This window comes from Tupaia chinensis, unplaced genomic scaffold (genome assembly GCF_000334495.1).
Source record: "Tupaia chinensis unplaced genomic scaffold, TupChi_1.0 Scaffold000309_1, whole genome shotgun sequence".
Lineage (NCBI taxonomy): Eukaryota > Metazoa > Chordata > Mammalia > Scandentia > Tupaiidae > Tupaia > Tupaia belangeri.
The window spans coordinates 620,300-632,296 of NW_006159800.1; the positions used below are offsets into that span (position 1 = coordinate 620,300).

An 11,997-nucleotide genomic window follows, 5' to 3' on the forward strand; every position below is an offset into this window, starting at 1 on the left:
TGAAATAGGATACATATATGAATTACGACATCATCATTATAAATCGCTATGAGGTGAAAAAACGAACATTAGAATTAACTTGCTGTCAAGCTGAGCTTTCCTCTCTATCCGGTACCATCCACTCTGCTCATTTACTTTCTTCCTGTCACTGAGAGCTAAATCACTTTCCCAGGAGACTGTCATACTGTCATGTGAAGATCTCTCACTATTTCCAGAGAAAACCCAGTATCAGAAAAAAAAAAAAGAAGCTGAAATGAAAGTATGCTATCATAGTTTGCTTAATCTGAAAATATGACTTCTTTATTAACAAAAGTTGTGGATTTAATTTTTAATTTTTGACATTCAGGAACACATAAACCATCACTAGTAAGCCAGGTAAACCAGCTGGGAAAGATGTGTTTTTCTCATGGGTCATGACACATTTTTGCATAGAAAAATACACTGTGACTCTTACAATGATTCAATATATATAGTGTGTATTTATTAATATTTATGCACTAAAATTTACCACAGAAATGATTTTAGAGGAAAATATAGCTGATTTTGTTAAAGTCCAAAGCATCCTCCCCTAACTCGGCAGCCTTTATAGAGATAAGTTTCTGTTCTTGGTATCTGATCTATTCAGTGTTCCCCAGAGTAGGCAGATCTATGTTTTTGCAACAAAAAAAAAAAAAAAAAAAAAAAAAAAGATATTGAGAATCACTTGCAATTGGAACCAGACTGGATAGATGACATTTTAACTAGAAGAGGAAGGGTTGACTGGGTCCATCATGTGCACCAGGTGGATGTAAGGTTCAGTAAGGGCAGAGTTGGCAGATACTAGGGCCTTCTAGACACTACAGAAGAAGAAAAGAAGAGGTGACTGACTGAGGCTTTTTCTAAACTCAATAAACTGTTACATGTTCTTTGTTTTGATTTATGATATTGTGCATGCACATCTGTGTGTGTGTGTGTGTGTGTGTGTGTGTGTGTGTGTGTGAGAAAGAGAGAGAGAGAAAGAGAGAGAAAGAGAGAGATGTGCACACTCCATGGAATCTTTCCTCCTGTCCTCTAGACATAGGATCTCGGGCACTCGTGCACCTGCCTGTTTCAGAAAACCAAGTTGGAGACTTAAACAGCAGTCCAATGTAGGATCTGGTTTCTTTTGAGTAGTGCATTATTTCTGTAACTTTAAGCCCCACAATAGACATTTTTATAAAAGGGAAGTGTCCTATAATGTGTATTTTATCTGTCGCTGGACTCCAAAGTTCTGAGCTTTTTCATCCTCTGAACCCATTTCCAAGGTCATCTGCATAGCCTCCTTCTTAACAATCATTCTTCTTCATTTCACATATTTTCCCCATATATTTATGAATATAATTTATGTTTATCTTTTCTATAGTAAATTTTTACTAGAATGATTTCTAGTATTAGATTTTCTAATTTTATACACACTTGTATATTTTCATGATCTAACTATTTTTCTCCATATGTTTGTAAACTATACTTCTCATAAAAAAGATTTCTTAAATTAGGAATTTGTGAAATTATTTTTAATTACTTGCTTTTCACTCTTTGGAAAAAATTGCAATATAATAATTAGCCATCTATGCAATGAAATTACAGACTAAAATTGTATTACCAACTATAACAAACATAATGACTTTATTCACTGAGTTACTTTATTTTGCCTTGTAGATTGCTTCTTTGTAGATTCTATCTTTCTTCAGAAATCCATGTACATAAAAATATGGTTTTGCATCAATTTTATGATAGCAGTTTGACTGATATTTTAGTAAAACTAGGGTTCTTGTTTATCCTTCTACATTTTTTATGTATCCATTTGTTGATTCTTCCATCACACATTAATTTATTGCAAACCTCCCAAGTATTGCTTATTGCTCTAATTATGGGATCACAAAGGTAGACATGGACAGTTCCTGTCCTGACAACACAGAGTTTCATGGAAAAGGCAGGCAGACATTAGAACCCCAATATAATGGGGGTTGGGACAATTGTGGAAGTATAAGCATTGGTTACCATGGAGCCAGAAAGAAACATTCTGTCTGATTCCAGGGAAGCTTCAAAGAGGAGCCCCTGGAAGCTAGATCTTAAAAGGATAAGTAATATTCAGGGGAAAGAGGTGAAGGGACACACTAGCAGGAGGAACAGCATTTGTTCCTCCTGGACTTATCACAGAGATATAAATGGACAGAGCAAGTGGTGAGGACAAACGCTGGACAGCATTAAGAGATGCCTCCTATGTTTTCCTTAGGAAGCTATGCTTTATTCTCTAATCACTACTCAAGCTCGGCATTTTATTATCTCAACTCTGCTGACTAGTCTCGTGGGACTGTGTGACTCTTGCTTGATTTCTCTGAATTTTGGCATCTTCACTTAATAGCAATAGAAAGTTGTTTCTGTGGGTGTATAATGAGCAAGAGAAACTACATGTCCACACAAGACATGCTTAATAGGTGTAGGTACCCATGAAAGTCAGTGACATCCCAGCTTATGTCCTTAGAACAGAGACAACAGACACTGAGTCCACATTTTAAAATGATTCTACTTGAAATTAAAGACAGATGAAATTAGAATAGTGGTTCAGCCAGGAGTCTAATTCGAATTCAAACAGGAAGAGTTAGAGTGCCAAACCAGACCTGTGGTAGAAAAATGACACAAATATGAGGCTAAGCATTAAAATAATAATAATAATAATAAATAATAATAATCATTGAAACAGCTGTCATTATTGAATGCCAACCTAATACCTTTTCCTAGAAAATCTATTGGTAATCTCAGTAGCCTCCACAATAACCTATATAAGAATAATATTCTCAGTTTTCATTTTTATGATAACGAGAGAGAGGAGAGAGTGAGACAGACACACATGCAGAAGGAGAAAAGAGAGAGGATTTGTGACAGGGTCTCACCATTTTGAGCCCCTGCACCAGACTCCCCATTAGCCAGGATATAGGAGCTTAGGCTGGTCTGTGATTTAAACCCAGGCTTCTCATATGGTCCCAGCCAAACCAAGAGGTGTCCCGCCAATTGTGTCACTGAAGCAGGACCCAAGTGTTTAATGAAAAACTAAACTGAAGATATGAAAAACTAAAGGAATACCAAAGGGAAATATCCAAAACAGAATTGGAATTCAAATTCTACTTTTTCTTTTTTATTTAATTTTTTTGGGGGGGAGAGGTTTTCGCTATAGGGCACGTGCGCTTGCCAGACAGAGAGAGAGAAACATAGAGACAGAAAGTGAGAAATCACCCCCCAGGAGGGATGGTCACACCATAATCCCTTCTTCTCCATTCTCCTCTTGGGATCTTGGGCACGCATGCACACACGCCTGGCATGAGTTTTAAGCCACCGGGTCCGGGACGCGAACCACAGTTGACTACATGGAAGTCCAGCGACATAGCCATTACGCTAACTGCTGATTCCCAAATTCTACTTTTTCTAACACAAAACTCATTACTTGTACAACTATATTATGTACTTGATTTTTAATTTTCTTTTTATTTTATAAATCATTACTAATTACAGCAAACACTTAAAGTGAATTCTTTCTCTTAGGTCCAGTCATCTTTTTAGAAAAGAATACTAAATGTTCTATAGGAATGAAGTGTGGATTTTAAATAGGAACATAAAGAATTTTTATTTAGTTGTGGGAAATAGAAGCACAAATTAATGACTTAACTCTCAAAACGTCTAGAGAAAAAAATTGAAAAATAGAAATGTTCAAGAACCTTTTCTGTACACTGTGAGACATGTGTATATTTGGAAATGTTCACTGTTTTTAAGTATTTTTTTCTAAGTTTTTTTTCTGACTAGAGGGCACACGCATTTGCCAGAGAAAGGAGAGAGAGAGGGGGGAGGGGAAAGAGGGAGAAAACATACTTTTGCCAGAGAGATATGAGAGGGCCAGAGAGAAAGAGAGAGTGACAAATCATCTCCACAGAGGATGGCCACATCACAATTCCTTCTTCACTTTCCTCTTGGGATTCTGGGTGCACACACACACACGCACACCTGGTGTGTTTCTCAAGCTACTGGGTTTGGAGTCAAAACTAGAAGTCAGACATGTTCTATCTAGCCACCATAACCACTACACCATCTGGCTGGCTTAATTATTTGACTTTAAAACCTGAGTAAAATATCTTGTAAATTTTGTATACCTTACTTAGAAAATTTGGACACACACATACACACACAACACACACACACACACACACACACACACACACACAAGTATAAAAGTGAGTTATAATCCTCAGTACATTATGACAACTTGTCATGAGATTTTTAGATAAATAAGAATGTTTGCAAAAGTCAGACACTGGAAGATTTAGTAAGATGTTGTCTACAACCATACCTGCTTAATCTGCTTACTTCTTCATTTTTTCCTTGTTGGTCTCATTTCTAGAGGTACGATCAGCTGATAACTTACATTTTTGGAGTTGGTATATCCCACTGAAAGAGTAGATTTTACTATTTCAAAATTACAAGTTTGATTCCTGGTTCCACCATTCATTCACTGCCTCACTTTGGACAGATTACTTAAACTATCTGCATCTCATATTTCTATTCTAAAAAATCCTTTCCTCATAATCTTACTCAACTATTGTATATATTAGTTTTGAGAAAGAAAGTCACACCATAAATTATAGCTATTATTGTATTGGTATAATTTTAAATGACCCTTCTGAAAGGGACCTGTTCTCTCACTTACCTTCTTTAACATCAAGTATCTGGTGTATTATCAAATATGAACATTGGTAGACTACAGAAACAGAAAGGACCGTGCTAGAGCAGACAGGTGATCCTTTTATCCTTCTAGTGATTCTCCATGATGTTCTACATGCCAGTTTGTATTATCTGGAAGCTTGTTAGGAATGCCAATTCATAGATCTACCTCCTGTCTAAAAGTCTTGGGGCTTCGTGTCTAGAAATCTGTTTTAACAAACTTTCCTGTTGATTCTTATGCACATTATAGTTGCTAGTCCCTATTCTGCTCTACCCTTTATGCTTTTGCCTATACAGTCTTTTTCAACCACTCAAAACTCTTCCAATCTACCCCTTTCACCCAGGGAAGATAATATCCAAGCCAAACCATAACTAAAATAAAAACTCCCTTCCCACCTGCATTTATGCTAACCTGAGAGTGTTGATTCAAAACTTCTCTACTCCCAGGCTTACTCCTCCTACCAGATCTCCAAACTAATAGAAGGCATTCTAAAAAGGGCAAATAATTTGGGAACTTTAGTGGCTGCTCCTTGAAGAATTTGACATTGCATATAATTAAGTTGGAAGGAGTCAGAATTTTTTTTTTCTTTTTTGAAATTTCTCTTTTTATTTTCATTAAGTTAGAGGTAAGAAGTTAAGAAAGTCAACATATCTTTGCTTGAGACCAGGAAAAAAAAAATGGGCTAAGGAATGGTTTGACCTAGTTCTTGGTGTGTAGAAAGTTCACATACAGCTGTAACAATTACAAAAAGACATTTTTTTAATGATAAATATAACACCAATATTTATTTCTTATTTTTCTTAAGATTATTTATCTTCTATGAGCAAGAGACAGAAGAGAAAGAAAACAGATCCTGTGATAAGATTGTCAGCCAGTCCCGATCATAGGCCAGCCTGTGTTGGTATACTCAGATTTCCAGACTTGAACCAGGAACCTTCTTACGTGGGACTGCTTCTCAGAGTTGTGCTTTGACACTCTACAACTCTCTGGTCCCATCAACACTGATATTTCTAAGTGCCAATTCAGTCTCATGTACGTTTATCTTCTGTGGTGGTCCGATCTTCCCATTTAAATTCTGAAATATAACAACATTCCGCGTCAGACTTGTCCTTACCTTTAGTTGGCCATTTGCTAAGTGCCAAGTTCTCATATATACATTATCCACAGCTACCCAGATCTTCTACTATAAATATTCTCATTATCTCCATTTGAGGCTTGAATGACTGAAAACGTCACTCAGTAAATTAATAATGAGGTCAGGTAACTTTCCTGTACATCCTAACTCCAGGGTTCATGCTTTCAGGTTCCACACTCCAGTGAGTCAAGAAAAAATTCCCCGATTCTTCTCTTTGACTCAGTTCGTGGTGGTTTAGTATGTGACATCAGCAAATAGTTCAAAGGAAGGAATTCAGGTCTGACTGTTCTCAATATCTTGGATTAAAGGAATATAGCATTAAAGCAGAATAAATTCTCTACAGCTTCCGATTGTGTTCCACCTATTTAGCATTTATATGTAGTTTTGGGTTAAATTCCTAGCAAATAATGAACAATATGCATCTTCTTTTTAATATTTCCAAATTATATGCACTAACTCATTGGTGGTAGTTTTTAAGAAATTTAAATATTTGGGCTCTACTATCTTTTTTTAAGGCTTAACTACAACCCACTGTTAGACATTTGGTATTATCCACCAAAGGAAGGCTTTATGGTAGTAGTTTTGTTAATGTTGCTGTTGTTGCCGATTCTCGTTTTAATGTAATCTAGAGGGCATCAGACACACATTTTCCATTTTATGAATATTAAGACAATCAGTCAGTCATAAGTTCTTATGCTTTTCCAAGTTTCTTCAGCTAGTACAAGAATAGAAATTGTCCTTCAGGAAGCTCACTTAACTTCAATATGAATTTCTAATTGAATGATGAATAAATAACAGTCATCAATAATTTATAAGGAACATATTTAAAATTATAGTAATAATAATATCTTGCCTTTATTCCACCCATCTAGTTATTTTGTGGGACTGAATCACTGGTCCAGGAAGTGGCATTTGTAATTTGAAGCAATTCTAGAAATCAGAAAAATGTACAAATACATATCAAGGAAGAATTATCTCACAAGAATGCCTGGTCAGTGTTGATTTGTCTGTCTCTGGACATAAGAAAATTATTATTTTATGTGCATGGATTAACTTTCCTTAGCAGGTATTGTTTATTTTATTTTATTTTAAAATTTTTGCTATAAGATGTGTGTGTTCACTGGAGAGACACAGAGAGACAGAGAGACAGAAAACGGGAAATCACCTCCAGGGGGATGGCCACGGCACAGTCCCTTCTCCTCCTTTCTCTTCTCAGAAGTGTGGACATGCTCCCAGAGTGAGTTTCAAGCCTTTGAGTCTGAGATTCAAACCACTCTTGGCCACGTGGGAGACCAGTGTCTTAACCACTAAGCCAACTGCTGGTCCCAGAAGATATATTTTTTAAATCACCAGCTACATTTTTTTCCAGATCCCCAAGCACCTAATCTCAAAAATAACTTTCTACTTAACCTTTTTTCTTCCCCAGTCAACCTGTTTCTGATTCCCACTAATCCCTCCATCACTATTTTCTTCATTTCTGCACTTAAATAAATCTCACTGTAGCTCCTACTTCAAACGACTGAGCTCTCTGATCTTGTCTCTTCTCTTTATCAGCCAAGCTACTGAATTGGCAGCCTCTAGGTACATCTCTATAGCTCTCACTTTCATTTTGTCATGAAGCTGGTAAAAGAGTTCAAATTTTTAATATTTTTATTTCTTCTTATTGGAATAAGTCCAACTCTCTTTCAATAACTACAAATGACAAAGTCTTTCATTTGTAAGATCACTTAAGCTTTCATCTTCTTCCCACAGCTCACTACTCTACCAGTCTGTCTCACTTCTCTCTCCTATTAGCGATTGTTGTTTCCATCTCAGAAATATTATTAATGCTTTATCATGTAAGAATGGTGCTTATGGGTTAGCTCATTGCCTACCGGTTAAGGTGACTAGATTGCAAATGTCTAACCACGTGAGTCCTGGCCTGGCTCCTTGAGAAACATGCCAGATGTATATGTGTTTGTGTCCAAAATTCTGACTGGAGGGGAAAATGAAAAAGGTGAGATTGCAGCGTGAATATGACCCATGAGAGGGAGTGCTTTCTTGCTTTCTCTCCCTCTCTCTTGTGAGAGTGTGTAGTCTCTGGCAATTTAAAACAAACAAACAGAAAGGACGGCACTGAAATTTTTTCTCAGTCTACTCAGATTCTACTTTTTATATATGGGTAAATGATTCTATGATAAATACCTATAGGCACGTTAGCCGTCTCCACTAGATGTGAGTTCCAATTTCTTCTTTGACATTAGTATCAAGCTATTTAAAAGTATTCAGCCTCAGTTTTTAATTTTAATTTCAAATACCAGATGAGCTAGCTTTTGTTCTTAATTTATTTCATGTCTACCATGTTGACAAAAATGAGTCCTACTATAATTTCAGTGTGTCTCCCAAATGTTCATGTGTTGGAAATATAATTGCTAATATAACAGTATTAAAACATGAAGCTTTTAAGAGGTGACTGAATTAATATTGTTACCTTTTTCTTTCTTAGATTTTTGCTTTAGGGTACATGTGCTTGCTAGAGAAAGAGACAGACATAGTGAAAGGGAAAGTAAGAAGGGGGGGTTGGCCATGCCACCATTTTTTCCTCCTCCATCCTCCTCCTGGGATCTTGGGCAAGCACACACATGCACCTGGCATGATTTTCATTCCACCAAGTCCAGGACTGGAACCATGGTCAACCATGTGGGAATCCAGCAACATAACCACTACACCATCTGCTGGTCCCCAGGAGTGAGTGCTTAAGAGAACAAGTTGGTACAAAAGTGAGTTCAGCTCACTCTTGTGGTTTCTTTAACAAACATTTGCTTCAGTCTCTGTCATTTCATCACAGGGTGACCCCCTCTAGATAGGGCACCATATCCTTAAACTTCTCAGCCTCTAAAACCATGAACCAAATAAATTAATCATCTTTAAAAATCACCTAGTCTTGGGACCAGCAGTTAGTGTAATGGCTATGTCTCTGAACTCCCATGTAGCCAACCGCGGTTCGAATCCTGGACCCGGTGGCTTAAACTCTCGCCGGGAGTGTGTATGTGTATGTGCCCAAGATCCTGAAAGGAGAATGGAAGAGAAGGGATTGTTGTGGTGTGCCTGGGGGTGATTTCTCGCTTTCTGTCTCTCTGTCTCTCTCTCTGTCTTTCTGGCAAGCGCACTCGCCCTATAGTAAAAAACTAAAAAAAAAATAAATAAATTCACCTAGTCTTTAAGGTTCTGATATAATCACAGAAAACAGACTGGGACAATGATGAACATATATTTATAATGGATGGGTAGAATTGCTTAGGATTTAATTGAGTTTAATTGAATTGCCTGATTAATCCTAAGACACAGTCTTTTTAGTCTCCATAAATTTGAAAAATCATTTTCAAAATCATGATTTGGAAAAATCCATGCTCAGATTTTCAAGTCATACCAAATAAAAAAGTTAGTATTAAGCATAATGCTGGATTATTATTTTCACCGTTAATTTGAAAAATTAATTTGAAATTTTAGTTTACTTGGCTTACAGTTTGTGTTAATTACAGTTTGATTTAGTTTAAATTTGAGAAGAAAAACAACCTATACTGTCTTTTCATAACTAAAATAGATAGAGGCAATAGGTACTTTTCAAAATATTATTTTATACTGAATCTATTTTAGAATTTTGGCTAGCTCCACACTGTTAATAGATTTTTGCCAAAATGCAAGTACCATGATCAATCACTTCCTGCTCTGATGGCATTGCTTCTTGTTGCCTTGCACTCCTAGCAGCCTCTTCACTCCCCTCTTCTTGCACTGTCCCAACCAGCTCCAGAGCCCTTATTTTACCCATCTCAAGTGATGCAATGAATCCATTCTTTCCACTGGCCACTTGAATGCAGAAAGCATGGGAAACTATATCTTAAAGGATGTAATGAACATTGAGGATAGCATTTTGTGATAAAACTGGGGAGATAAGAGTATTAAAGAGTGAGCATGGACCCTGGAGTACCCTAATTGGTTTCAGACAAACCCGTACTTCAATTGTGGACCTCTGTTACCTTGGGAAAAGTACTTAATATTTTAAAACCTTAGTTTTCTCAGGAAACTAGTACAGTATATCTCATGTACTTCTTGTGAATATTATATTAAATTATACATGTAAAATGCTTAGCACAGTGACGAGGTCATAACCGTGCATACCAGAGGTTGGTTTTGCTGTTTGATGCCATTTAGAAGCAGAAGTGAGTGCAGTACCCAGCTACCTCACATATTGACTATTGATAAGTAGGTTAATACTGTTCAAATAGTCATTTTTATAAAGTCTGACATAGAGGTATTTGTTAAATCTACATTTCACATTCTTCCAGAAAGTAACAATGATCAAATGATATGTTTAATGTGCAAAAAGGTGGGAAAAGAGCAAAAGGTCAAGGGGATGTTTTTTGCTTATTTTTGTGGTTGTCATTATTCATAAACTTGTTAGTGATAGTGACTTTGTTTATTCTTATTTTCACAGGGTGATACACAGTTTTTAATGGACAACTGCACCTCCATACATATTAATTACTCTGATAATAAACCAATCAAGCTGCATTTTTCTTCCCTGCTGATTTGATTGCCATGCTAATCACCACAACACACCACTTTCACAATGAATTTGTCTTTTGGCCAAATCACAAGTTTATACTCTCTGTGATTACAGTCAACATAGAGAGTTTTTGTTGAGCCAAGTGTTGTTTTGCTAAAATTTCATTTGTTTAATTAAAATTTCAAGTTTCTGCTCTAGTAAATTGCAAATCATTAACACAAAAATATTATTTTTTAGAAAATTAAAGGTTGATCTGATAGTGTGTGAAAAAATAAATCATTATATTACCATAAAATGTGTTTATAATATTAAAATTGCTTAATATAGAAGCATGGCTTAGTTGGAATATAAAAATATAATAGTTTTCACTCCTCTCTTGCTTTGGAACTCTGGCCAATTCAATCAACTTTCTATATTATAGGAGGATATTTCAAATAGAAGCACAACTGCTGATTTTATTTATTCAATAATCAGTTATTTACTATCTTTTAATAAATGATTAAGATATAAGCTAATACAAATTAATTAAATTAATTAGTAATTAACAAATACTAATTAATTTATTGAATTCAAGATATTTCAGGTAATGAAAAATACTATAAAGGAAATATAAGCAGTAGAGTAAGTGGGGGGGGGAAGGAGGAGCCTATTTCAGCTGGAATTATTAAGAAATGTCTCTGAAGAATTAAGAGTTAAATGTCCTAAAGGGGATAGCCACATAAAGATCATTGAGAAAGTGTTTCAGAAAGGGAAAAACCAATAGACTACAGACTAAATTTTGTTCATCCTAGAGTCCAACTGCTGCAGAGTACATGTAAGAGGTAAAATGAAACCCTCATCTGGAGTGAAGTGAACGTGAGGAAGAATTGCAGGAGCTGAGATACTAACCCCAACTTGATGAAAAAAGATCCAACTAAGGACCAGCAGTTAGTGTAATAACTATGTCGCTGGACTCCCATGTAGTTGACAGCAGTTAGAGTCCAGATCCAGTGGCTTAAACTCATGCTGGGTGCGTGTGCATGCGTGCCCAAGATCCCCAGAGGAGAATGGAGGAGAAGGGATTGCGGTGTGGCCATCCCCCCTGGGGGCTGATTTTTCGCTTTCTGTCTCTCTGTCTCTTTCTGTCTGTCTGGTGAGTGCATGTACCCTCTAGCAAAAATCTCTCTCAAAAAAAAAAAAATGAAAAGAAAAAGAAAAAAGATCCAACTCAGGAAAAACATGGGAGAAAGTGGTATTAGACTTGCTGGATTGGAAGTGGGGATTCAGAAATTAGGATGTAGGAGAGGAGGATGCCTATGTTTTAGGTGAATAAGATAGTGAATAAATAGTTATTGACTGGATAAAATGATCATTTGTGTTTCTATTTTAAATACTCCATATCATGTAGGACTGCTGGTTGAAATGACCAGAGTTCCAAAGCAAGAGAGGAATGAAGACTGCTCTCTCTTCTTCTTTCAACTATTTGGAGCCATTATGTGGATGGTGATATCAGTCATCAAGACAGAAAGAAAAGGGAGAGTTTGTGGTGGGGAAACTAGAAGCTTTGTTTTCTCTGTGTTTAAAGTCAGATTGCTCCTAGACACCCTG

The 11,997-nt window shown here is 36.4% G+C and overlaps 1 long non-coding RNA gene across 1 annotated transcript; it reads left to right on the forward strand.

Moving 5' to 3' along the window:
- The first annotated feature begins 2,058 nt into the window (after nt 1–2,058).
- Nucleotides 2,059–10,458, forward strand: LOC102485168 (uncharacterized). Its single transcript, XR_334898.1, has 3 exons — nt 2,059–2,202; nt 6,737–6,930; nt 10,339–10,458. It is a non-coding gene; the product is annotated as an uncharacterized LOC102485168 (long non-coding RNA).
- Nucleotides 10,459–11,997: the final 1,539 nt, after the last annotated feature.